The following is a 22,269-nucleotide window of genomic DNA, read 5'->3' as shown; positions in this document are numbered from 1 at the left end:
CAAGGTCACCTGCATCTCCCACTTCCAGGAGATGATGAGCCCTCATCACTCACAGTAGGATTTGGACAGAAAATGCTGAGAGCACAAAGCACAGAGAGCACCCTGACCTAGGTGGTCATCAAGGCAATAGAAATTGGTCTAGTTCTTGACTGGAGCTGGATTCTTGCCTTCCAGGTCCTTAAATTCCCAGAAACTCCACCCTAAGGTCTGGGGCCTGGGGTGGGGGTAGCTATCTGGCTGCTGCAATGCTATGGATTGCTGGGGGGCTGGCTGGGGAAGGCAGCTGTGGTTCCAATCACCATTCAGCAAGCTGAATTCCCACATCCAGCCCTAGGTCAGGCCTTCAAGGTTTTCTCAGATTGTCCCCTAGTCCCTACTTATGAACCTGGGCCACCCAGAGGCTGGGGAAGAGGGGATCCCTCCCACAGGAATGTGCTAGGACCACGCCTCCGTGGTGCCCCTGTAGGTCTGGAAGCGTTTTCATACCATCCACCAGCCCTAGGGATTCCCACCTGTGCAAACTAGCAGCCTGATAACAGTCCATGTGACAGAGAGACTGAGGCCCAGAAATGGGTGCCTTCCCTAGCATCCACAACAGAGGGAGGCGAATTTCCCCGGGGGGGAAATCGAACAGGTTCCCGGCACCCCACCCCCCCCATGCCCCTGTGGACCTGAGCTGCAGTCCTCTGAGCCCTCAGGAATCCAGGCTGAGTTCGCTGGCTGTCAGACTAGCGTAGCCTTGAGAATGAATTCAGGGCTGACAAATGCATTTGGCCTCCTCTTCCTCGGTGGCGTTTAGGAATGATCTCGCCGACTCCGAAGGAGTTCAAGCCGAGGTCAGAGAACGATGTTTCTAAAATGGAGGTGGGAGTGGGGGGTATTCCGGCCTGCTCCCCGCGTTGGTCGGCGCTGATCACTGCCCAGGAGGTCGGGGCGATCTGCGAGTCTGCGTGGCACGTCCGCGCTCCCAAGCGGGCCTCGTCCATCAGGCGGCCGCCCCAGCCGGGGCCGGACGTCTTCCGCTCGTCTCGGGCCCCGGGGGAGACCCCCGCCCCGGCAGCCCGCGGGTGCCCGCCCCCGGCGGTGTCATTGTTCTCTGACGTCACGCCGCGGCCCCGCCCCTCGACCCCCACCCACCCTCCCCACCTCCAGCTCCACGCGCCCGAGACCCCGCAGCCTCCCCAGCCCGGGCCGAGCAGGGCTCCCCCCGCGGCCCGGCCAAGGCTGCGCCCCCTTGCGCTCTCCCCAACTTGCCTTTGTTATTCCAGCTCCCTTGCTCGCCTCGCCTCCGACACCGCGGCGGCCTGCAAAACGCGGAGCGCGGAATTCCCGCTACACCTGGAACCCGAAGCCGGCGCGGGGCCCCGAAGCCTCCCCCGCCGGTGCGGGGAGGGGAGCGCGTGCGTGCGCGCGGGTGTCCAGCCCCGGCCGCGCGGGCGCTGGTTGTGATTTGGGACGAATGCGGGGAGCTTGAGGAAGGGGTGTGGAAGAGGAAGTGGGGGGAAGGTCATGTGTTTGTGTGTCTACGTGAACGTGAGGCTGCAGAGCACAGAGGAACATTTGTTATTTTGTTTTTGCACTGTGCGGGTTTGTAAGCAGCGTGTGTGCACAATTGCTTGTATGCCTGAGTGTGTGCTGTGGCCGTGTGCATGGGCATAACTGGGAGGGAGCGTGGACGCGTGTTGGTGAGTGTGCACGCGTGTTTGCCATCCTGAGGGTGGGCGCGAATGTCGGTGCCGTTTGTGTAGGAGTTTCTGTGTGAGTGGCAGTGGACGTGAGCCAAAGAGGGTGCGTACTTACATGCTCCCGGGGGTGGGAGACGACCCCCCGCCGGCGGGCCACGCAGCTGCTCCGTGTGAGTGCCATCACTCTCCGAGGCTTATGGCTGGGTCCCCTCGGGATCGAGGGGGGACCGGGTCCGTTCGCCCCCACCCCGCCTGGGCGCTCCTCCTCGGACCTCGGGGAACCCTCGCGCCGCTGGACGGCGCAGGGTCCCGGGGACAGAGAGAGATCCCCGTTCCTTCCCAGTCGTCGGGGGACCGCACTCCAGTCTCCCCCAAAATTTCCCTTGGTGGGATGGAGGGGTGTCCTTTGCTCGTCCCATCCGCTAATCCCCGGGCTTGATGAAAACCCCCAAAGTCTCCTTCAGGGGCAGCCTTGGGTGGCGGCACTGTCAGCAATGCGCTCAACCCCCAATTTGGGTACCTGACAGGTTCGTGGCCCCGAGTGCACTCCAGTCGGGGGGAGGTCCGGTGAGCCGGGGGAGGTTCGCCCCCCCGCCACCCCCCCTTCCAAATGGGTCCCTTCCAGGGCTCAGCGTTTCTCTCCTACTCCAAACTTGCTGGGGCGGAGGAAGGGGTGGGGGGGGTGGGTAGGCGGGGGACGGGCAGGGAGTAGCGCAGGGAGGGGGAGAGCAGAGGGAGGTGAGTGACTGGGGGGTGACGCGTGAAGCCCATCAAAGCCGCAGCCGGGGAACGCTCGCAAAGGGCCGCGACCGAGGAGCGGGGAAGCGACGGCGCAAACGACGGGAAAGAAAAGGCGAGAACCAGCAAGAGGCGAAAAGGCACCGGGAGAGCGCGCGGAGGGCGCGAGCCGAGCCGAGCGCCGGCGGCGCCGGGAGCGCGGCACTCCACTCCGTCCGCGGCTCCGCGCCGGCTTTTGCCGGCGGCCGGCGGCGCGGGGCCCTTTGGAAATAGAATAGCCAATGTAATCTGACACTTCAACTTGCTCGGCTCCGGGCGAGTTGATTCACTTACTCACCCCCTAACGCCGAGTTCCTTTTCACTGTCTGTGGACATTAAAAAGCGAGCGGCGGCGGGCGCCCGGGAGTGCGAGCGGCCGGGCGGCGGGCGGGCGGGCAGCGGTCGGACGGCCGAGCGGGCGGGCGGGCGAGCAGCGCCGGCGCCGCGCGGTGACCCTCGCCCGGGTCTGCGCGGAGCAGCGGCCGGAGCAGCGCCGATCCCGGCACCCTCGCCGCGCGGCTCCCGGCCCGGACTGGCCCTGCCGGGCAGCGGCGGCAGCAGCGGCGGCGCGTCCTCCAGCGGCGGCAGCAGCGCTCGCAGCGCCGGGTAAGTTTGGGGACAGACCCGGGCGCCCGCTGGCCCCGGGCCTTCCTCTCGCTGCCCGTGGACTCTTGGGGTAGGAGCGCGAGGCGCCGGGCGCTGGGGCTTTTCCCTGGAAGCGTCCGCCGAGGCCGGGAGAGCCGAGCGTGCGGCCGGCTGCCCGGCTGCGCTGCGCTCCCGTTGGCGGGCGGGGGCCGAGGCCCAGGCGACGGCGGACGCCGGGCTGCGCGGAGCCGGCTCGGGCTGCGCGCGGGGGCCGGGGCGGGTTGGCCGTGCGGGGCAGGAGCGCGGTGGTGCGCGCGCGGACCGGGTGTCCGCCTCCTGCCCGCGCGCCTCCAGCCCTGGTTCTGGACACCCGGGGCCGGGCCGGAGCGAGCTTCGGGGAGGGAGGGAGCGAGCGAGGGAAGGACCGGGGAAGGACCCTCGCGGTCTTCCTCGTCTCCCTTGGGGGAGACACGAAGTTGCGCGCCGGTGTGGACGACAGCCGCCAAGCGAGGCGCCGGATTTCGGGGTGGCAAGGGGTGGTAATGTTAAGTTGTGCATCTGAATTTCCAGAGAAAACACACACTTTTGTAAATGCGAGGTGGGGGCGCGGTTAAGTTGTTTGTGTGTGAATTGCTCGGGGAGACGCGGCGCACCGTGCCATCCGGGAACGCCTAGGGGTATGTGCAGGGGCTTCCCGTGGTAGGTCTTTGGAAGCCCGGGGGGCATTAAGGCCAACGCCTGGACCGGACTGCCCGGGCCGGGAGGGTAGCCCGGAGGGAAGATGTGCGTGTGTGTGCGCGCGCGCGTTGCAAATATGAAAGTAATTTCCCCGTGTTCTTTCTTCCTCTCGGTCTCCGGCTGCGACGGCCCCGGGGGAGTGGGAGGCCGGCCCGGGAGGAGGTTGGGGGGCCAAGACTGGAGCTGGGGTGGGGGGGCGGGATCTGGAAGCTTGTTCCACATTCCTGGCGTCTGGACTGGGCAGAAAACAGTGGGGAGCACGGCCTCGGCGTCTGGGGCGCGGGCAGCGGGCGCGCATCGCCCCCTCGCCGGGGACATCTGTCCAGGAAGCCCGCCGGGCGGGGAGAGGGCGCGGTGCGGAGGGCAGGCTCTCCGCCCCGGAGCAGCGGGGGCGCGGGCGAGGGGCGGTCGCCTCCCCGGCCATTGTGCGCCAGCAGATTTTCACGGGAGACTGCCCCGGAGCCGCCGCCGGAGAAGGCCGGGAGCCGGCCTTAGCCCGGGGTTTAAAAGACACTCCAGGAATGTAAACAACCCGGGCGGGAGCGCGCCAGGGCAGCGGGCCCGGGCCCCCCACCCCTCCCCGGGGGACCGCCCGACTGCAGGGCCGCCCTGCCTTACCCCTCTACCTGCCCTGCCGCAAACTTTTTCCTCTAGTCTCTTCCCTATTCTCCCTTGCCCCTCCAGCAAGGCACCGTGCGAGGGCCTCTCCTCGGGCAGGGGCCAAGGGCGCCTGGTACCTGGCTCCTGACCCTGGAGGCCTGACGGCTGGACCTCTGCTTAGGTGCCCAGTGTCCTGGCTGTGCCTGGGAGCCGCTTCCTGGGCAGCAGTGCCCGAGTAACTGGGGCTCTGAGAGCCTGCGGTCCTCTCTCCCACCACCCCCCTCCCTCTCCCTCCCTTTGCTGCTCCACCCCCTCCTCTTCTCCACTCCCCTGGCTGCTTTTCCAATGCCCTGACATGAGGGAGGAAGATTTAACTTGGCAGCCCAAACAAATGTTCTCTCAGAGGTCCTCCAAGAAGCTGGCAGGGTGAGGGCACTGCTGGGCCAGCCTTTCCTCCTCCCTGCTCTGCCATTTGGAGCCCCCTGGGTGGACTGCCCAGGGCATGGCAGAGCAGGGCCCAACCCCTCAGATTTAAAAGGGTAGTGGGAAGCCGCCCCTCAGAGCCCCTGCTTGGCACTGAGCAGAGCTGCTAGGAGCTGCCTCCTGGTGCCAAGGGTTTTCTGGAGGATTTTCTTGAGCAACAGTTTGTCTCCCTGCTGCAACCTGGGAACAGAGCCTGGTAGACTAGAGGGTTAACCAGTGCGGTCTCCTCCTCCCTCGTGGGTGTGAGGACAGGCGGGTTACACTGGGAAGGGCTGGAGGCCAGAGGCTGTTCCCAGAGGTGCCTGAGTTTGCTTATTATTGTTTTTTTTTTTGAAGGTAGAGATAAAGAGGCAGGCACTGGGGCTGAAGAATGGGCGGCTGGGCTTCGCGTGAATTCTGATTTGCCTTCCCTGGCATTTGTAAGGTTTTCAGAGTTGAAAAGTTGCTAGCAAATGATCAGGGAAGTTTAGCTGAAGGAGCAAGCCTTCTCGCTTCTAACTTTCTCTGTCCTGGCTGCTCTTTGAGAGGGTCCAGAATAGGAGGATTCCTGGCTGCTGGCTTGCCTGCTGCCTGGCCCTGGTGGCGAGGTTTGTGAATGCCCCAAGCCTTATGCTGACCTTTCTGTCTTCAAGTTGAGGATGTTGAAACACCAGCATCAAACAAAAGACACATTGAAAGCCCTATCTGCCACAGAGCACGTGTGACTTTGGGGCCAAGGGAAAGCATTTGGAGGGAGATGGTGTTTTCTTCTGAGCTTTATGATTTTGATTGGGTTTTTGTTTGTCCCAGAAGGACAGAAGCATCTCCTTGTCCCAAGTCACGAGGTTATGAAATGCTGCTTTCACATGTAAACCTCAAAACTTTAGACTCTGATGGTTGGTGGCAGTGACTAGGGGATGGAGGTGGGAGACTGGGGGTGGGGGGTTGGGTGGAGCAGTAGGGAGTTTTCAAGAGTTTGAAATGGCTTTTGGATTGGGGTTTTGAGGCATTCAGGGTATGGTTCACAGAGAAGAACTGGGAATAAGAAATTGCTGGGGAAACTTTGATAACTAACCCTGTCTGTGCAAAAAAAGGATTTCTGGCTTCTTTGTGGGGACAAAATGTCCCTTTTTCCTCCTAAGGAAAGGGGGGAGGTGGAGGAGGAGCCTTGTTCACAGCCAGGAGCAAAGTGGAGAAAGGTCCAGAGACTGTGGAGTTTGGCCACAGAGTCAGGGCTTCTCTCTCTCCCTCCCTGCTCCCCCATACACACACACACACACTCTCTCTCTCTCTCTCTCTCTCTCTCTCTCTCTCTCTCTCTCTCTCTCTCTCCCCCCTATCCCCAGGAACACATTGAAAACCCTATCTGCCATAGAATGTGTGTTACTTCGGAACCAAAGGAATGCATTTGGAGGAAGGTGGTGTTTTCTTCAGAGTTTTAAGATTTCATACACCTTTGATTTGGGGTTTTATATCCATTGTTGACCGCCCCCCACCACCACCACCTACCATACCCCCTGAGATGGGCTTTGACATAGGACAGGTCTCTACCTGGAAAATTGCTGAGAGAAGGACCCAGTTGAGAATTACAGCTTCACTTTCCTCCTGAGTGACAGAGATGGGGGATGGATAAGGAAGGCAGATACTTGGAGGCCTGCTGTGTTCTGAGTATTTTGTCACAAGAGTACCCGTGTGTGAAGCCACGAATACAAAGTTCTCTGGCCTTGGCCTGGGTCCAGCAGGCAACTGTGACCCTAGCCTCAGGGTGTGATGCTGCTGTAAGAGACTTGGGCACCAACAAGTTAATTTCCGGAAGCTTCTCTGGGCACTCTGTCAGAGAACCAGGAAGCAGGGCCTGCCAGGTCGTGACTGTCCCATACGTTTTCATTCATAACTTTGTTCCCAAGGCCCCTTGCCTGGCCCCTATCACTACTTCATCTTTATGAGGTTCCTTAAGTTTTGTGTGGACAACAAAGCCTGGGCTGCCTTAATTACCCTGGACCCCTGCTGCAGCCTTGCCTGGTGACTGGTGGCCTGATGACTGGTGGCCTCTGTCCACACCCTCCAAGGGGGACTCTTTGTCCCTTAGAGCCCCTGAGGATGGGGGAGGGAAGGCAAGGCCTTCCTGGCTTAAGCTCTAGAGGTGATTCTGAGGTTGGGCCCTGCCCTCAGGGAGGATGAAGAGAAACAGAAAACCAGTCCCAGGCACAGGTTCTGGGTTAAGACTCCAGAAACCCACTGTGATTATGCAAGTCTTCCCATTACCTGAAGAGAGGAGGGAGAGGACTGTAGCTGGCAGGCTGCTTTGGGGCCAGTAGCAGTCACTGCTGGACTTCAGTCTCCTCATCTGTAAAATGGGTCCTAGGGCAGAACCCCTCCCATCCTATTTGATGGCTGTGAGGTAGGTATGGCCATGCTAGCCCTGGGCCTGTGTCCCCCGAAGTTCTAGCAGGCTTTGGAGCACAAAAGAGTTAGACTGGCGGGTACCAGAAGTGTTTTCCAGAAGCTGTTCTTCCATCCAAGTCTACCTCCCTGGCAAATCACTGTGCTGTCTGGGCTTGCATGCCGTCTGTGACAGGGGGCTCACCACCTGAGGTAACATCTGCCTTCAGCGGACAGCTCAGTGCATATGAGCATGCCTTCTGCAAATCAACCCTCCTGACCCTCACTCTGGGCTAGAGGTGCTGGGCATCCTCCACATCCCAGACTTGATCTTTCCTCAGTGTTATGGTGTCAGGACCAGGTGGGCCACACTGACCCACAGTGAGGTGACATCTTTCAAATGACTACTTCTTGCCCTTACTGGGAGTGTGGGGAATGGAGGAGGGTCGCATGAGGGGCTCACTGGCATCTGCCTTTGTGTGCTGAATTCACCTCTTGGTACTTTCTCCTTGACAGGGCATGAGGAGAAGGCAGGAAATACATAACAGGGGTGCAGTCAGGTCAGGGCCCAGCACTGATGCCATAGATACCTAGTGAGAGCCCACAGTATGGGGGCCTGTCAGAGACCCAGAAATGTGTAAGTCAGTTCCTGTTTCTTAGGAGCTTACAGTCCAGTAAGGGCAGAAAGATCAGTCCAAATAAATAATTAACCACCAGCAGCTGGCTGCCTGCCACAGTGCCTGATGACAGCAGTAACCCCGGCCCCTCGCCTTTGCACAGCACTTGGTGGACCTAGAAGCACTCTCCCGTTTGGTCTAATCCCAGTAACAACAGCATAGGCTGCTGATATTAGACATTACCACCACGTAACAGAGGACAGAATCGAGGTTCAGAGAGCCTGGCTTGTGCTAAGCCAGGACAAAAGCCCAGGCCTTGCCAATGTCAACTCTGCTACCGCCTCCCCAGTCCCCTTCCCAGACCTTTCTGGGGAACTGGGTACAGAAGTTGGTGTGGTCCCTGACAATGGCGGTTGTGGGAAACTGAGTTTAACCAGGAAGAACTGTGCCCAGGAAGGAAGGAATGTCAATTGGGAGTAGGTAGGCTTCTGCTTTTGGCTTCATCCTGACCCTGAAGAAGGAAGCTGAGATGCTTCCAGGCCTAGCTCCCTGTGTGACCTGAGGTACTTCTCTGGGCTGAGATGGTTTCTATAGATACAGACCTTGACTCAGCCTGCCCCGCCTCTGGCTGAGTCAGTGCCCAGGCCGCGTGGGGTGGCTGCCCTGTGGGGGGTCTTGGGTTCCTTCTGCCCCCTGACACAACCCACCTGCTCCTCAGGACCCTGCACCTGGTTTTGTGGAATGCCTCAGTGTCACCCCAGGACAAGACTGCAGCTGGCAGGGTCCAGAGTGGGGAGCAGGCTGAGTTGGCACCTCCCCAGGAAGCCTGGCTCAGCCTGGCACACCTGCACAGGTAATGACCATAGGCCTGGAGGGCCCTGGGCTCTGCCTGTCAGGCCCAGCTGCCGGGGTTACTGCAGGATTGTGCTGGGGGAGGCCGGGGTGTCTGAGCTAATTAGATTTCTTAGATTTCAATGCTCCCCTAATCCTGTTAGCCTGGCTGTAATTGTAACCACTTGAAGGTTTCAGCCTTAGCAGGCTGTTGAGGACAGACGGTGTGGGGACACTACTCTGCCCCAGCCGTAGCCTTAGACAGTCAGCGGGGGCTGGGGACTCCCTTTCTAGGTCTCTGGCGTGGGGGTCTGAGTAATAGTAGGTGTCGTGCATTTCCGTAGCATCATAGTGTCACAGACCGTCAGAACAGGCATGGCCCTTAGAAATCAGCTTAAAACCTTCACTGTATAGATGGGGAAACTGAGGCCCCAAGAGGCAGGGTCTGGCCCAGGACCTAAATGTTTGCTATTGGCAGGACGTCTGGAACTTGCTGTCTGATTCAGTGATCTTTGTCCCTAGAAACCTCAGGGCAAATCTGGAATTGCTCAGGGGTCAGTGAACCTTCAGAGAAGTCTACCACCCCCCCCACCACCCCCGAGATAGGGGCTGGGGCATTTTTTGTTGTTGCAAATTCTTCTCCCTAATTGGCATTACCTGGTCTCTCCCCAAATGTACATGCCCACCTGTCTTCACATACATGCCATTGCCTCTGCTGGCCAGGGTTTCTGCTGAGGTCTCAGGTCTGCCTCTCCCAGAGCTTGCAGACCAGACGGAGAGGCTGCTCCCCCCTCCCCCAGATGTCTCTCTCAGATTTTTGACCTATTGGAGGGTCCAATTCAGTGCAGATTATTGCTTTGCCAGAAAAAAAGCGAAAACTATTCTGATGGAAGAGGAGTAGCAAAGAAGGTTATGTGCAATGGTATTAAAATACAATCTCTTTGTACTTTCAGTGAGTTGTTCTTCCCAAATCATTTTTTGGTGGCTGGCATAAATGGAAACTGTCCTCACTCCCTAACCTTTCTGCTACCCTACCCCCAGCCTCACTCCCCACCAGCTCCAGGCATCCATCCATAGAGGTGGGCTCTTGCAGGGCCTTGGGAGGGGGTGGCTATCCTGCATTCAGAGCCCCTGCCTGGGAGGGAGGACCCCCCTCCCCCTAGCACTTATACCCTGTCTTCCTCTTCATTCTGGAACAGCAGACAGAGATATTTGGAATCTCCTTCCAGTCTGGAAGCTCCCTGGCTCTGGGTTTTGCCTCCCTAAGCATTTAGGAGGGGTTACCTAGTTTGATTGTTCCTCTTCTAGCCCAGGAAACCCAGCTATGGAAAGATACGATTGGCCATATCCAAGGGCAGCAGCGAATAGTGACAGAGCCAGGCCTGGAACCCTGTCTCTCCCAGTCCATTAGTTCATTAAACATTTATTGAGCATGTACTCTTGGCCAGGCCCAGTCCTGTTAGCCACCCTTCAGAGCCTCATAAATAAATGCTGTTCCATCTTTGACTTGGGAGGAACTGCTAAACCCAAGTCAGTTCTTGTCTAAGCTTTCAGAGTAAGGAAGAAGGGTAGAATGTTTCCAGTGATACCCACCCCTGTTCTAAGCAGCTGGAGGGAGTCACATCAGTGCCCCAGCTCAGCAACCTATTTCTTAAAAGATAATAAGCTGGTTGCATTTTGGATTTGTGTTTGGTGTAAAGTCAAAACCTCCTTGGGAGGGCACAGGGTTTCTTATCTGCCCAGGTCTCTCTAGTCTAAGATGGGGAGCTTCCTCTGCCTGTCTCTGGCCCCCAACAGCCCTCCTCTGCTGACTTTTGTAGGCTGTTGTAGGCCTACTGCCTGCTGGCTTCTTCCTGCTATCACTTCCTCTGTGGAAGGAGAAGCTGGGTGGGAGCCTCCTCACTCCACCCTGAGAGCCACCTGCTTCAGGCCCTGTGAGAGCCAGCCTGGCTACAGGACAAGGGAGGAGATGCCAAGTGACTGGACCTCGCCCTGTCCACAGGCTCTCACCCAAACTCCCACTCTGCTCCCAGGTAGACCCTGACCAAAGCTGGGAAATCTAGTACACAGCCAGGCTGCGACAGGGCTGAGCGACAAACGGGGCACAGAGAGACCGCTTGGAAAAGGTCCAGAAGCCCTTACTTGGTGTTTGCAAGCGGGAAAGTCCCTTTAAGAGTCTTTGTCCAACCTACTTGTTTTGGTAGGTAAGGTAAAGGCCAAAGAGATGAAGGTGCTGGTGGTGGCTCACACAGCAAGATGTCTCACCTGCACTAGGGTACCCAGGGGAACCAAGTGCATGGTGAGGAGGGGTGGAATTTTCTATTGATGCCATGCTTTGGCACTCCTGCTGTTATTATTTACATCTTTTAAACAACTCACCTAAAGCTACCATAAAAATCAGAATAGCTGGCATTTCCTAAGCAGCTAATTTGTTTTAAGTTGTTAGACTGCCTGGGTTGATTCTCAGTTCCACTCTTTGTGATCTTATGACTTTGGGTTCCTGATGTTTAACTTCCCCAACTGTGGTCTCCAAATCTGCACAACAAGCTTACTAGTAGTGTAAAAATAGCATGCTGCCTTGTGCATGAGATGGCATACAGATAACGAGCCATAATAAATGCTCAATTAATGCCAGCCTCAGTTGGTGTTGTGGCCCTTGTTCTTGTGGATCCAGGGGCAACTGTTAGCACTGCATTACTTGCAGCTTACAGAGGAGGAGGCTTGGGTCAGGTGGATTGCCCGAGGTCACGTGGGCCTTCAGGACCAACCAAAGCCTGACCCGGGTTCCAGGCTTCTGGACACCAGTCTTCTGCCATATTCCACAGTCTTACCTTTGTAGCAGAAAGGACTAGTGGGTCAGAAGCCCCCTGTAATAGCCCAAGTACATTTGATTTTCCCTGTTGCTGTCCATTTGAAGCCTGTTTCCCTTGGAGAGATGTTTGGGAAGGTGTCTGAGAACCTCATTTTCCTCACCTGTAAATTGAAGCGAGTGATAATAATATCTTCCTCTTGGCTCGTCCTGTGTGGAGAAAAGAAGAGCATGGATAGAATCAGGCCTTGTCAAACACAAACTTTCACAGAATCACAGAAACCATAACTGACTGAGCTTCAGTTTTCTCATTTGAAAATTGTGAGTTGAGACCACATCAAGTTTTCCCAAAGTGGATTCTCTCAGGAACTTTGGTTTAAGTTATTAGACTTTTTTTGGTAGGTAGGGTAAGGAAAGGAAAGGATGGCAGAGCCTACCCTCGCTCTACTGGGAAATTGTCACCCCTTTGCCACCCCCAGCATTTCTCCAATCTACAGGAGACTCCTCCACCATGTATTCTTATGAAAATAACTATTGTGGAACATCTCGGAAGTGCCAGACTCGATGGTCCTTTCCAGTTCTGGTCTCTCCAACTCGGTCCAGCAGATGGTTTCCCTGCTGAAGAGCCACCTTCTCAGGGAGTCTACTTCCCCATGGACAGAACTCCTCCCCAGCCTGCTCTCTTGGTCTTAGACCTGACTTCAACCCCGCCCCCCCAGTCCCCTCCCAGTCTGTGTTATTTGCATTGGCTATCCTCTTTTTGGTCACCAGACCACAAATCTGTTTGCGGCTGGGCAGTCCCTAACGCAAGGCCGGGACCTCTGCCATGTCCCTAGAGATGGGCCTCAAAGTCTTGCTGACTGTCAGAGCAGACAAGGCCCTATAGCCAGCCTGGGGGGCTGTGAACCCCTGAACCTGCTGGCACAGCCTTGCAAACATGTTTATCTGGAGAGATGGTCCATGGCTTTATTCGGATTCTTAAGTCAGTCTGGACAGCTGAAAGGAGCATAAGAATCATGGCCTTAATCCAAGGGTCTCTGGAATAGGGTGCTGTGCTGTCTCCCCACTCCTGCCTACAGACGCTCCCCTCCCATCCATCTCTGTGATCTTGGAGGCATTTGTGATCAATGTCCATCTTCTAATCCAGCTAGACTTTGTGCTGGTGAGAAAGTGGAGGCCAAGGGAGGGGAAGAGACCTGACCAAGGTCACTCACAGCACTAGGCCTCAGGACACAAGACCTGTCACAGGAGCTGGCGTACCCCAGAGGATGACTTTCATGCTGGCTTGCTTCACTGCTGAGACCATTTGGTCTGATCCTCTACACAATGTACTGGAGCATCTTCAGAAAGGATTTAATGCCCTAGAAAGAGCTAGGTATTAGGGTAAAGGAAGGAAGTGCCCGCCCACCCCCTCTTCTAGGAAGGCTGTATACAACTGGTTTAGGGCCACCTCTCTGGGTCAGGAGGCCAAGTTCAACCCTGCTGGCTACACTGCCTGTTTTTCCTGCTCAGGTTAATGTTTCCTCTTCATGGGCACTGGTGCCTGCTTGCATTTGCATACAGGGGAGCCCGCCATGTCTTCACAATGCCTTGCTGGTATGAATTAGTTGTGAGCCTCTCTTTCGGGTACCGTGCTGCTGTTATTGGGGAGGAGAGCTCTGGGCCCCAGCTGGCAGGCTCTCTATGTGACTATAGACAAGTCACTTTATGCACCACCACACACCCCACCCCACCCCACCCCCCCACCGCCGCCGGCTCACAGTCCTCAAGTCCCTGACTTTCTCGGATTCTAAGGAGTGGGCTTTGTGGCCAGTGGGAAGCAGGCCAGAGGATCCCTTGATCATCAGCTTCCCTTCCCCATCTTGCGTAGCCTATCTAAGCTCCCAGACCCCCTTGTGCTTCAGATCCCAGGAAAAGAAAGGATACGCAGGTGTGATTTCTTGCCTGGTCTTTGATGATGAGGCTGTGGCTGTGAAAGGAGCTTCCTCTAAGCAAAGGATTCAGCATTGATTGATTTCCTGCGAAAGGGTGGCTTGGTCTGACACCTTCATATATTTGTTTGTTCTTCCTTGGCAGGGCTGATCCCTTTACACAGAAGGAGTAGAACTGCTTTGGGGGTTCAAATCCTTGTGGGCCCCAGAATTCCCAGAACTTTACTCATGGATGGCTGCCCTACTAGCCAGCTCTCTAGAGACTTCTGGGCCCATGTTATACCCCCTCCCCAGAGGCTCCTGACATGGCTGTCTCCAGGATTCATTGGACCTTTGATTCACAAGACCACAAGGGAGCTTGGTGGCAGTCACCTTTTCTGATGCCTGTTACACAGATATCTTCGGCCCCATCTGCAGCATCCCTCCAGGCTGCTCCCTGTCTCCCAGTGGCTCTCTCCACCTAGGAAGTTCCATCCTATATGGAGCCTGGAAGGATACATGCCCCTAGTTGTCATCGCAAGACCATGCAGAATATGATGAATTCAGTTCTCAGGATTCCCTTCCATGCTTGACATAAGGCTTAGACCCCCAGAGACTTTTCCTTTCCAGACTGAGTCCAAGACTGGAATGGGCAAGATTGGGCTTCGTGGAGGAGCTAGCTGTCTCTCCCTGGGGTCTCTCATTATTTCTGTCTCTAGTAAGAACCTGGAAGCTTGGAGACTTCAGGCCTGCCCTGGACATGGTCTAACCCAGGTCGTGAGGCATGGAAACAGAGCCCATCAGTGACTTGTAGTGGTCCAAGGGGAAGAAAGTGGCCTGACATCCATTCTCTGAGTAGGGCCAAACAGGCCGGTGGTTTGGGAGATGCTTAGCCTCTCCTAGCAGGCCCACCTACCACTGAAAATGGGCCCCTGCTGAAGGGTCGGGGTTGGTGAGAAGTGTTCATTTCCTCTCTGCTTCTACCCGCCTCCTCCTGAGCCTGGCTCTGGTTGTTCTGCTGCTTGAGTTCTGTCAGGGAACATCCTGCCTGAGTGTCTTGAAGACCCAGAGATCTGGGGTGTCTGCAAAGAGCTCTAGATTTGGAGTCAGAACTTCTGGCACTGCCTCCTGACAGCATCCTCTGGGGCTGTTGCGACTGTCAGAGGGAAGGACCAGCCTTTTGCATGCTGTGCATGCAGTGTCACCTCGTTGAGGAGGGCCATGTTTTATTATCGCAGTGATGATAATGTCAGCCCAGAAAAGCCTTAGAGACCATCCAGAACAACCCCTTCATTAAGCCACTGAGTCTGACCCCAGAGGGGACAGAGGCCTCCCCAGGGTCACAAGGCAACTGTGTGACAGAGCTGGAGCTAAAATCCTATCATCCCAGCTTCTTCATCGCTGGACAGGAATCCTTGGATGGAGTGAGACATAGTGGTGGGGATGACACCTGGCTCACCTGGGACTTATCACCCTCATCTCACACAGTTCCTGGGCCTTGTGCCTTGGGCTGTGCTCACCTGCACTGCTGGGCCTTGGGGCAGGTAGGTGTTCCCTGGGGCCTCTGTGAGACTGCCAGTACCCCCAGCCTGGAATGATGGCACAGACAGGACATTCTTCAGCTCTTGGCTTAGGCAGGACTGTCCTGCATTCTGCCAGCTGTCCTGCATTCCTCAAGCAGGCTCCCCAAGAACCTAGCCCTCACTTAGGTGTCTGGCCAAGCTGGCTACAGGGTGTTGCCCTGAACTGGGGCTTGAATTTGTGGCCGTAGTTTCAACTTATAACAATCCCTCTCAGGGCTCTGAAGACCCAAAGATGCCCCGATTGTTGGAGCAGGAGGCACCTGGGCCCCAAACTATCTCATCCCAGATTTGGGAACGGAGACTCAAAAAGAGAAGGAAGCTGACTGCAGAGCCAGCCAGATACTAATTCCTCCTTCCCTGCCCTGGTCTGGCCTCCTTCCATACTTCACTCCCTGCGGCTGATTCCTGAGCTACCCTACCAGGTGTGTATGGGACCCAGACACTGGGCTGACTAGCGGCTGCTGTTTTTCCTTCAGGACTCCTCCAGCCCCCCAGGCCCTGCTTCCCTGGGGAGGGCTGGGGAGCTGGTGCACTGGGAAGGAGGCACATGTTCCATGTGGGAAGGTCCTTATGCCAGCTTGAGTACAAGGTTTCCTAGCTCCTCCAGCCCCCATTGTTCTGCCCCTGGGAGAGCAGGGATCCTTCTGTGCCTCCCCTTGTCCCCAAGAAAAATGCATTCACTTATTCATCAAGTTTTTTGAGTGCCTGTATGTTCCAGGTACTATTCTAGGCTCTGGCCATACAGTGGTGAATTTGAAAGAGGTCTTGCTTACATTCTCATAGGTGAGACAGATAGTCAACAAGTTAACCACTTAATGTATGATGTCATAATAAGAAAAGTAGTTTGAAGAAAATCAAATCAGGATAAGATGACACAGAGAGATGGGTAGGGGATAGGGCTGCTTTTGATGGAGAGACCAGGGAAGCTTCTGAAGAAGTTGTGTTTGAACAGATAACTCAAGCAGGTAAAGGAATAAATCCTGAAACATTTGAAAGAAGAATTTCCAGGCTGGAGAACAAACTGTGCAAAGGTCCTGTGGCAGGAGACGTTTGCATGCTCTGAGAAAGGCAGGGAGGCCAGTGTGGTTGAATTGGGGAAAAGAGGAGGCAAGATAAGACAGGAAGGTAAGAGAGGAAGGTGATCAGGGACCAGGTCATGGAGGGCCTTATGGAGCACAAGAAGGACTTCTGATTTCATGCTCAGTAATTTGGACTAGATGGTTTTAATTAAAGGACCAAGACAATCTGATACATCCTCTAAAAGAGAATCCTCTGACTAGAGAGACTATAAGGAGAAAGCTGGAAATAAGGAGGCCGGCTGGGCAACTTCTAGGGTAACCCAGGTAAGAATGCTAGTGGCCTAGATGACAGATTCAGTAGAGATTGTGAGACAATGTCAAGTCCTGGTTGTATCTTGAAGATTGACCAAGGTCATGCCCGGAATCCAGCGGGATTGCCTACTCACCTCCGCAAAGCAGGCAGGAGGTCTCCCAGTCCTGTGGGCCTAAAAGCTTTCCTTTTATGCCTGCCACCTCCCATGTAGCCATAAGCTGCTGCGTCAAAAAGGTGCCTGTTTAACAACAGAAAAAACAGAGGCACAGTGAGTTGTTTCTCGTACACTAGTCCACACTTGCATCTTGCCATTCTGCATTTGATCTTTATTATGATTCTTTTCCATCCCTTTTCTACACTGTTTTTTCCCTTTCTACACTTTCATATCCTCTGCACACTGTTGTTTTCTAACACGCCTGCACCCTCAAGTTCTGGTCCTTTGCATATGTCAGTTCCTCCACCCCGACCATTCTAGCTGGTGAACTCCTGTGTATCCCCTAAGAGCCTATCTTGAAAGTCGCCACTGCTGAACTCTTTCCCTGGCACTCTTGGACACTGGGAATGTCCTCCTCACTCACAGTTCTTCTTTTCCCTCCCTTGTTCCATTTCCTGGGATCAACCAAAATTGGGCTTGGGTCTGTGCTCCCTTCACATCCCTCCTTTCTCCTCTGTGTCCTCACAACCTGGCCCAGGGCCGGCACATTCAGTGTATTCCTGGAGCTGTAGCTAGTTACTATGGAAACAAAGAAGTGGTGCAACTCCCCTAACTTTTGAGATTGGGGGTCATAGAGAGCAGCTCTCTCTTGGCCTCATAGGATGAGCCCAGCATGATCAGCAGAGGGTTCTTAATGATTCAAGGTCACCTTTGCCAGATAGATCCTTTCCTACCCCTGAGCCTCTGTTTACCGCCCCCCCCCCCCCCGCATTGGGATTGCCTTGCTCTCTGAGGACACTTCCAGCTCTAATATTCCCTGTTCCTGTGCCTCGGACTCTGCCACAGCCACAGGTAGACCCTTTGCCCTCTTTGGGGCTCAGTTTTGTTCATCTCTCTCCTCCAAGAAACCTGCCTGAGCCAAGCAAACGCAAAATCCCAGAGTTGATGGCTAAAGTGGGATTCTTGTGACTTACAGAGGCATAAAGAGGCAAGTCCCACTTCCCAAGATGGCAGCGGGGAGCAAAAAGTTAGCTTGGAGTGGGACGCTACCAGGTCAGTTCACTCTGGTCTGAACCTGTGCAGGCTCCGGGGTCTCTTTCCCTCACCTTGAAGATGGCCAGAGACGTGTTTGCTGTGGGCCTTGCTGCCTCTGCCGAATGCCTTGTTGCTCTAAGTAGAGGTTGAGGCTGCAGTCCTGGGGCAGCCCAGGAGCCCGCCCACAGTGATGGGGCTGAGTGGGTGGGCAGCGCCTTCTCAATTGTGTCTCTTCTCTCTCCACTTCATTGCTCAGAAGCCGAGAGTTAGCTGAGCACAAAACCGCAGCCTAGCTGCCAGCACCCTCTGCAGCCCTGCAGCTCCTGGGCGGGGTGGGTCTGGGGGCTCTGCAGCAGCCATGCAGGGCTCGGATCTATCTGGCTTCCTACCCCAGTGGGGCCCAAGCTCCGAGATGCCTAGCCCTGGGCCCAGCCCTGGGCCAAATGCTCACCTGCCATTATGCTTAATGGGCAGAGGTCTGAGCCTGGGACATCTGCCTGATTCCCACCTGGTGCTCAGGAGTGTGCTGGCCTTCCCATCCAGGCCCAGAGAGAAAATGCGTAAGAGGTGACAGCCTCTGGGGCTCTCTACGCCTGCTTGCTCGTTTGTAAAAGGGGTAGAGACTGCCCACCTCCCAGGGCTGCCAGGAGGGGAGGCTGGGGAAGACAGTTTGTGGCCAATAAAAAACTTGATAGGATTGCCAGCCGGAGGCAAGCAAGGCCTCTGCCAGAGAAACACTCTGGTGGACACCGTTTTTGGAAACAAAAACCTGAACCTTTCAAGAACAAGAGTCTGGAACTGCATATAAAGGAGAGGAAGTAACTCTCCTTTCCTCAGTGGTTCCCAGAGGCCAGAGACCCGTGTGGCCATCTGGACATGCTTTCTCTGCCTGTCTCTACTCCCTGTGTGTCTGCTGTTGGGCTGAATAACACCCCTAGGGCAGCACTGGCCACAGGAAAGACCTTGCCCACTTCCCTCCTGGACCACAGATGAGCTTCATGATCAAACTCACCAAACCCTGGTTCCCTCTGCCCTCAGTTTCCCCAGCTGTGCATCGAGGCTGTTTCTAGATGGGATTCTCTTTTGAAAGTCTATTTGAGCATTTTTACTTCTAGACTCCCTACACCAGCATCCCACCTCCTCCTCCAGAGGCTAAATGCTGCCTATGTCACCTCTACTCACCCCGCTCTCACTTTGGTCACACAGGTCTGCCATCTGTGGCCAGTTGGGGGAGCCTTCATTTTGTCATGAGCTCCTCCTTTGCTGTCATGTGTCCCCCTCTGGACTCCCTTGGTTCCCTGCGTTCCTCTCTACTGGACTGTCCCGTCTTGGCAGTACCAGTTGCATCTTATTCCTGTATCCCCAGTTGGCCTGGAGCAGAAAAGGGGTTCAATGAAGCACTGATTGGTGAGTGATGGATTGAATGAAAACCCCCTGCTATCCAGATAGTTCCAGAAAGTTCAGAAGCTCCAGAAAATTGGCCAGAAAACCCAGTTTTTTCAGCATGTGAGACCTATGCTAAGTTCGCTTGCTGGAGTTTGTCTCAGTATGTAGGATCTTTAAAAAAAAAAAAATCAGTATTTTAGTTAGCTCTAAGACCAGGGATTGGTTTTCTATATCTTTAACTGATCCCCATTTTTTAAAGTCGATGCTGTCTGTCTGGCATTTTTTGATTTCCTCTATTTACCTTTTTTAAATAGCTCCTTTTTTCTTTATTGGATTCCATCTAGTAAATAATTCTACTTCTCATTTAGTCAGATTTCTCATACCAAAAAGGCAGGGAGGGAGTAAACTTTGCTTTGTTGTCCTTTGTCATGTTTTTTCTTTTGTGTGTTAGATTTTATCTTCCTGTTCTTTCTGCCTGAACCCTTGGCCTCTGACCTCCATTGTCCCAGGGCTTGCTCAGTGACATGGTGTCTGCTAGGACTGTCATGTGGGGTAGTGTATGTTGCATACTGCACAACTCGGAAGGCACTCACATTATAACCCTATAGACTATACATTTACTGATGAAGTTTCTGGTGGATGGTAATAAAGCATTTTGAGGAAAGGAAGCCTTGTTTTAATTCTTGTAAAGTCACAGTAAGGACAAAAGTGAGACAATAGCTCACTTCCTGGAATGAAACGGGAATCCCTCTTGGCACCTCCTTGTAACTGCAACCTAAGACAATGGATCTTCCCTGTCCCCCAGTACCCTTTCCAGAGCCCGGCCAGTGGGAATACTTACTCGGGGAACTGAGGCTTCCAGACTTCACCTCCTGAATGCTTCTGAAGCTACCCCTCCTCTCTAAACACAGCAGCCCACTCCCCAGGTCTCTGCTTCTAGCACCCACTTTCCTATCCTCCTTCCACTTGGACACCGGTGTGACCTTAATAAAAGGCACCTCTGATCTTGATAACCTCCTCCACTCTACTGAAAACTGCTTTGTAGCTCCCTGCTGCCTACCGCCTGGCACTCTGAGGCCCTTTGTTCTGGTCCCAACTTAACCCTCACTTATGTTTTCTCTACTCTGTCTGCCTGGTGAACTCCTAGACATCCTGTGAAACCCTGCTCCAGCCTCAGCTTGCTCTTGTACACCAGCCGGGTCAAAGTGGGTTTATCTCCAGCCCTTGCTCCAGTTCCCCCAACATGGTTTTCTGACCACAGTTGCAATGCTCATCTGGCAGAATCTCATCTATCTTCAGGGTACCCAGACATGGGCAGATCCTGACTCCCCGACACCCCGCACCATGCTTGGCATCTAATGAACAATTCAGAATGTTTGCTGAATAAGTGAATGAATAAACAATGGCCATACTTTATGCAACGCTGTTAGGTTGTGATTTAGAAATATATATATATATTTACACTCGAAATATATATATATATTTACACTCTTGGTGGGTGCCATGGAAGTGACTTACATACTTTGCTTGAGAAAGAATTGAATAACTCAGTCCCCAGAGTGCCAGCTGCCCCATGTATACAGTCTGACCCACTGGCTCCTTTTTTCTGCCACCCCCTTCTCTAGTTTGAGTCACAGGGGTGGCTAGGCAAGGCCAGATGCCCAGGAGTGCCTCTCAGGGCCGGGTTGTTTTGCCCAAATCTTCCCTCAGTCTGAGGCTGCAGGGAGTCAGCTGTGCTCCAGTCGCTACCCTCCTCGGCATGGCTTCCCAGGAGAATTGGCTCAGCAGCAGCAGTCTGGTCAGGCCTCAGGGAACTCTTGGGCAAGACTCCCTGGGCAGGGCCAGGGGCTGGAGTCTTGTCCACACCAAGCGAATCTATGGGCAAATGCGCTCTGGCTTGCCATGGTGCTGAGGGAGGGTGGAGGGAGGGACACTCTTCTGTTGGGTAAACAAGGGTGTTCAGGCCTGCCTAGGCCCATCCCTGTGCTATATCGGTCAGAGGCATAGGACGGCATTTCCCTGAACAAGGAGTTGCCAGGTGTCAGCCCGAGAGTGACCAGGAGGTTGACAAGGGTCTCCACAGACCGTGCCTGGGACTCGGCGTGTCCAGTCTTTGTCAGAAGCAGAACAGAGATTGCAGGAGATTTCAGGGTCTCTGAGCCAGCCTCTGGTACTCTTTTCTCTACTGCAACACAAACAGCTCCCTGGGACCTGGATGCAGATTAATTTACTAATCCAGCGCTGTGATCAGAGCTTCTCTTTGGCTGGGCCCACTGCAAATACATAGTCCATGCTCACCTGAGCACACCCACCTCCCTGGGAAAACCTGGTGTGCGCCGCCGACACAGTCCTTTGGGGTCTGGCTATTGTCACAACAACCTGAAGTGGGTGGTATCACCCTGTCTTACACAGGAGGAGCGGCAGCTTAGAGGAGTGAAGTTGCCACAGGTCCAAAGCTATTTAGGGGAATCTGGTGTCCTTCTCCCTACGCATGACCCTTCTCATTTTTCTTTTTAAATCCATGCCTGCTGGTGCACATGAGTAACCCTAAGGGCATGATTGCCAACCCCTGCCATGGACTGGTGGGTTCCAGCAGGTGCCTTCTTGCCCAGTGTGGCACAAGGGGTTGGGGTACAGTGGAGGAGTAAGGGGGTAGGGAGAGGCGGGGGGGGTGGCCACTGAGCCGGAAGCAGCCAGTGGAGTTTATTGCACTGAGGAGGGCATCTTTGTGGTCGAGGCCGGAGCGTTGGCAAGTTGTTGAAGCTGAACAGGCCCCCTTCAGTGGGCGAACTCATACCCCTTCACACTTGTATAAGCACAGATTCAGGGTCATGGCATTGACAGAAAAAGTAAGATGCCCCTGTGACTTGTTCTGAGATGAAATTGGCTGAGCGTGTTTCTCGGCTGGTTTTGACCTAGTGCTGCTCGAGTCCCCTGCCTTATTCCAGGAGAGGCAGCAGACCCCTTCCTGGGCCCCGAAAACCTGGAGACTAGACGACTTAAGACTATAATGTTGGCTCAGATAAGGGTTAGGTAGAAATTGAGGAAGCTGAGTCCCACAGGTCCTTAGGGTCCCTCTTATGTGCTCCCAGGAGGTGGAATCCCACGCAGGCTCTGTCAACCAGGTATGTCTTCATCTGTTAATGAGGATCCCCCCCCAGCCCCGGCTTTGGAGGGCTGCTGTGAGTGTCACCTCTGTGGGCAGGAGTAAGACCTCATAGCCGCGCCTGGAATAGAGGACCAACTGGCCATCTCAGGACAGGCGCCAGGTCTACCTCCTCTTCTGTCCTTCTCACACCCCACCCTCTGGGCCACCTGCTCCTTTTTCACCTAAACACATATGTCCCTGGGTACGCATGCAAGTTCCTGGTTTTCGGAAAGGA

General features: G+C 54.9%; 1 protein-coding gene across 5 annotated transcripts in view; it reads left to right on the top strand.

The window, feature by feature from the left end:
* Positions 1-3,025: 3,025 nt before the first annotated feature.
* Positions 3,026-22,269, top strand: part of ZMIZ1 (zinc finger MIZ-type containing 1) — a 227,217-nt gene continuing 207,973 nt past the window's right edge. For all 5 annotated transcript variants that reach the window (XM_037496163.1, XM_037496161.1, XM_037496164.1 and 2 more), the window contains exon 1: positions 3,026-3,068. The gene's annotated coding sequence lies outside the window, so the exon portion shown is untranslated. The remainder of the gene's footprint in view (positions 3,069-22,269) is intronic.

The sequence above is a fragment of the Talpa occidentalis genome, unplaced genomic scaffold (assembly GCF_014898055.3).
Source record: "Talpa occidentalis isolate TD23 unplaced genomic scaffold, MPIMG_talOcc4v2.1 talOcc4.8, whole genome shotgun sequence".
Lineage (NCBI taxonomy): Eukaryota > Metazoa > Chordata > Mammalia > Eulipotyphla > Talpidae > Talpa > Talpa occidentalis.
The sequence above is the reverse complement of the archived record's forward strand: the minus strand, read 5'-3'. Positions and strand labels throughout refer to the sequence as shown.